We start from the raw sequence: 5,522 nt of genomic DNA, 5'->3' as shown, positions 1-5,522 counted from the left end.
GCCATCATTGTTGTTTGGCAGGCCGGGGCTGGATTCAAACCCACCACCTTAGGTGTATGTGGCTGGTGCCTTAGCCACTTGAGCCACAGGCACCAAGCCTAATCCACTTCCTAATACATCTTTTTTCCAGACATCCCTGATTTCTTTTTAATACTGAGGTGGATGCTGCTGTTTAGTGTCAGGAAAAATAGCTTTTACCAAAATATCTGTGACTCCAGGATCTAAACAGCACTTGGCACTCTCAACATCACTGAGTCCTTGTGTGCCCTAAAACTTAGCACGTCTGTGGCCACAAAGTGGTTAGGAGTTCAGGAACTGGTAACAGACTGCCTCTGTTTGATTCTGGGCTCTGCAACTCACTAGATGTATGATCTACTACAATTTACCCTGTGTATAATTCCTTGGGTGCCAAGGAATATACTATGACCAACTTAATGGGCTTTTTTGACCAAATAGGACAATTTAGTTAAAGATCATGTAACTATAGCTCACGCTGTCAACATAATCTGTCCTGTATAGATTGTGCCTGTGTCTTGCTCTACATAGAAACGTGGTGACAAAACTGGAATTAGAAAAAGCAGCAGCAGCTCCTGAATTCCAGATCGTTTGGTTGCGATTTTCTCCCAGGATCTGACTTAGAACCGACCATTCTGACTCTGGGGTAGACATTTAAAGTGATCTATCAGCTATCCTGAAGGCCCAGAAGTCCAGGCTAATGGGGAACTCTACATATGAGATATTGAAAGTAAATATTTCAAACCAGTGTTTAAGCTTCAAGTTGGCAAGGGGAAATCAATCATACGTAGACTTTAGTCACCAAGGCTCTCTGTCCTCCATCTAGCCTTAGAATTTCAGATCTTGGGGTAGAGCTGCATGCAGAGGGTCTTCTCACACTTCCAGAAAGATTGTCCTTCCGAGAAACTTCGTCTTTACTTACCCTGTTTGCCGAGGTCCTTGGCTTGAAAAGATAGTCACTGCTTCAGCACAAGGTAGACAGTGGTCTGCCATAATGTATTATTGCTCTGCTCCCCTTCCTTGTTGGGCTCATTCCAGGGGTAAGCCACTGGGAGGTCACAAAGAACGTGGCTCACATAAGAGCCCACAGTAATGTAGATTAGTGATTGCCAGGGTTAGGGGAAGTAGGTAATCGGGACTGAGTGCTGATGGGAACAGGATTTCTTCTTAGGATGATGGAAATGTCATTGAAATAGATTGTGGTGATGATTGCACAACATGTGAACATACTAAAAACCACTAACTGTCCATTTTTAACATAAGGAATTGTATATTATATGAATGTCAGGGTCCCATTCCAGGGGCAGGGTCCGCTAAGACCTGTGGAACTGCAGCGACTGGCTAAAGAAATAAAAAGTGGCTCGGCGCCTGTGGCTCAAGCGGCTAAGGCGCCAGCCACATACACCCAAGGTGGCGGGTTCGAATCCCCAGCCCGGGCCCGCCAAACAACAATGATGGCTGCAACCAAAAAATGGCCAGGCGTTGTGGCGGGCGCCTGTAGTCCCAGCTACTTGGGAGGTGGAGGCAGGAGACTCGCTTGAGCCCAGGAGTTGGAGGTTGCTGTGAGCGTGATGCCATGGCACTCTACCCAGGGGGATAGCTTGAGGCCAAAAAAAAAAAAAAAAAAAAAAAGAAAGAAAAAGTTAGGAATGATGATAAAGAAACAGACATGAGACACAGAATAGGATTTTCAAAGGTGGGAGCTCCGGGGACCACCGCTTGTTCATGGGCTCCAGTGAGTGGCCCCGGATTCTTTGTTCCACTCAACTTTTATTGAAATCTGTCTGCCCAGGTGGCAAGCTGAGGGAGGGAACAAAGAGGCCAGTAGTTTCTTTGAGTGAGCTGTCAGCTCCTATTGTTATTAACTTTAAGGATTTCAGCAGTTTTGGAGCATCTGAAACTTGAGCCTTGTGTGGGGGAAGGCTTCTGTCTGAAGTCACACACACAGATTCCTAGGGAGGTGTTAAGCTCCGCTAGTTCATTGTGGAGTAAAACACCACTGGTGTTAATCTCCTCTTAGGAATCAGTGGGAGAGAGGCTTTTTCCTCTCATCACCACCACAGAGGATTTTCCTCTGCCATAAGGGGTGCCCCTTTCTCGGGGCTCCAGCTATTCCCTTGGTCTCTGCCCCAGCCAAATGCAAATCTCCACAATGGATATCTGCTTTGTCTGTTTAATGGGCAGGAAACGACCCAGAAGGTGTATCTATTCCAGGTCTTGTCATAACCTCTTTTATGACCATTTTAGTTCCTCGTAGTGTTCACAGACTCAGCAGGGTATTGGTGTAAGCTGTATTCCCAAAAGGCCAGAGTTTCAGGAAAGGCAGGAAACTTTACAGTTTACACCAATACCCTGCTGAGACTGTGAACACTCTGAGGAAGCAATGGCTAGCTTAAAGGTAAACTAGCTGACTTTTCTTTGTTCCGAATCCTTCAGCTGACTTTTTAATTTTCCCTTTTTCTGGGGGTGCCCTCTCCTGCCAAGAATGGGGTCTTCGGTCCCCATTCTTCCTGCATATGAATTATATCTCAATAAAAAATATAGCAGACGGAAGGGATCTGCACAGTAGAGAAAGCTTATTATCTTAGAGAATCCCTAAATTGTCACAGACTTTTGGTGGAAATATGGATGTTAAAGGTTCTACTGTTGAGGGCTTGGAAAGTAATAAAAAATGTGTTTTTGGAAATTGGAAGAAAAGTTATTCTTGTTACATAGTGGCAGAAAGCTGAGCTCAGTTATGTCTTGCATTTGTGTGGAAAGCAGAATTTGTAAAAGATGAACGTGAATATTTATTTGAGTAGGTTTCCTGATTTCATCTTACTGCTTATAGTAAAATATAAGAGTGAATACAGAAATTGAGGTAAGAGCTGTTAAGCAAAAAGAAACCAAGACATAATGATTTGGGAAATCCTCAACCTATTCAGATGACACAAAATGCTAAAATTAGGAGATTTACTATCACGAAGTGTGCCCTAAAGAGAAAGTGAAGGATATATAGCTGGACAATTCTTTTGCTAGAGTTTTGAAAGGATGAAAAGATCACAATATTCATTCACCCAGAGGGCTTTTTGAAATTATACATGTGATTCATAAATCTCCTTAACAATCTTAGCAGAGGCTTGGTGCCTGTGGCTCAAGTGGCTAAGGCGCCAGTCAGGTACACCAGAGGTGGCAGGTTCGAATCCAACGCGGGCCACCAAACAACAATGACGGCTGCAACCAAAAAAAAAAAAAAAAATAGCCGGGCATTGTGGCGGGCGCCTGTGGTCCCAGCTACTTGGGAGCCTGAGGCAGGAGACTTGCTTGAGCCCAGGAGTTGGAGATTGCTGTGAGCTGTGAAGCCACGGCACTCTACCCAGGGGGACAGCTGGAGGCTCTTATCTCAAAAAAAAAAAAAAATCTTAGCAGAATCCAAGAATAAAGACAGGGTTATCAAATATCTGTGAAGAATCCTCTTTATCAAATGGAATAAAGCCTCAACACTTAAGTAGACCCATAAGGTTTGTGACGAATACCATGCTAGCAGAAACACTGCCAATTTTAACTAAAAGGGACAGAGAGGGTACGAAAGCCTCTTGGGTTCCCCCCAAATTTTTTTTTTTTTTTTAATTTTTTTGAGACAGAGCCTCAAGCTGTCCCCCTGGGTAGAGTGCCGTGGCATTACAGCTCACAGCAACCTCCAACTCCTGGGCTCAAGCAAGTCTCCTGCCTCCGCCTCCCAAGTAGCTGGGACCACAGGTGCCTGCCACAACGCCCGGCTATTTTTCCGTTGCAGCCGTCATTGTTGTTTTTGGCGGGTCTGGGCTGGGGATTCGAACCCGCCACCTTAGGTGTACATGGCTGGCGCCTTAGCTGGTTGACCTATAGGCGCCGAGCCAGGGTTCCCAAAATTTTACAGGTAGGAAACAGGTTGGTAAAAGTATTCTGCTACAAACATGTGCTATCCTTTAAAAAAATAATAATGGAAGTCAGACTCTGAAGATAGAGTCTGAGACTTTAGAGTTGAAGCCTCAGACACAGAAGGCAGAGTCGCCAGCCACAGAGGAATATTCCCAGGCCTTGAAACCGAAAGGATTTTACCTGTTTGGAGTTTTAAGATTGCTTGGAGTTGGCAACTCATTTATTCCTTTCATTTTCACCCATTTGGAGTGGGAATGTCTATAACTATTATAGTGTGCCTGTGCCACACTACATATAATCAGAAAGGAGGTAACTTTTTTCCTTGTTCATGGGTCCACTGGCGAAGAAAAATTGTGCTTCAGGGAGGATTATACAGTCTCATACTACTAACGTACATTTAGATGATCTAATCCATATGCTCTCATATGCTAATCTACATTTCCAATTCTAGAGCAGTATAGCAAAAAAGTTCTAATTGGGACTAAGAACCTGTGTTTTACTTCTTTGTCTTCTCTGGCTGTGTGAGTAATGGAAAACCTATACGCTTTTCTGGTCTTTTTCTTTATCTATAAAATTATATTAAACTAAATCAGTGACTGTATTGTTTAATTCTATTGAGTCATTTTTCATAAATGAAATATTTCTAAAAGGCCATAAATGAGAGATCAAAGCATATGTGTACTGGTGGCACAAGCATGTAATCCAATTGACATGATTCACAGAAGAGATTTCAGACTTGAGTTGATATGCTGAGATTTTCAGAGATATAGGGATGAGGTGAATATATCTTGCACATAAGATGAAAGTGAATTTGCAGAGTCAGAGGATAGTCTGTGGTAAGCTAAAATAATGGCCTTCAAAGATACCCATGTCCTTGTCTCTGGAACCTCTGAATGTTACCTTATATGGCAAAAAGGGCTTTGCAGATATGATTAAGGATCTTAAAGTGGGGCAATTATCCTGGTGGGCCCTAAAAATATATAACAATGTGTCCTTACCAAGAGGGAAGAAGATTTCACATAGAAGAATGCAGCAAGGTGATAACATGAAGCAAAATGTTATGGATCTGGCTTGGCTGATAAAGGAAAGGGAGCTCTGGCAGCTCAAGGGGAGAATCCATTGTCTTGCCAAAGAATTAAGAATAGATCTCAAGAATCTAGAAAAGGCAAGGCAATGAATTCTTCCCTAGAACTTCCAGAGGGACCACAGCCCTGCCAACACCTTGATTTTGACCCACTGAAACTGATTTTGGATTTCTGCCTGGTAGGACTATAAGATAATGCATGTTGTTTTATTTTATTTTATTTTGAGATAGAGCCTCAAGCTGTTCCTCTCCTGCCTCAGCCTCCCAAGTAGCTGGGACCACAGGTGCCCACCACAAGGCCCGGCTATTTTTTGGTTGCAGCCGTCATTGTTATTTGGCGGTCCCGGGCTGGATTTGAACCTGTCACCTTAGGTGTATGTGGCTGGCACCTTAGCTACTTGAGCCACAGGCGATGGGCCATGCATGTTGTTTTAAACCACAAAGTTTACAGTAATTTGTTACAGCAGCTATAAGAGAACAGTATAGGAATCTTTAGATTATCTAGACTAGTGATTTTTTTTTT

The sequence above is a fragment of the Otolemur garnettii genome, unplaced genomic scaffold (assembly GCF_000181295.1).
Source record: "Otolemur garnettii isolate 467f Iridium unplaced genomic scaffold, OtoGar3 scaffold00319, whole genome shotgun sequence".
NCBI lineage: Eukaryota > Metazoa > Chordata > Mammalia > Primates > Galagidae > Otolemur > Otolemur garnettii.
This window is presented reverse-complemented; position numbering follows the sequence as displayed.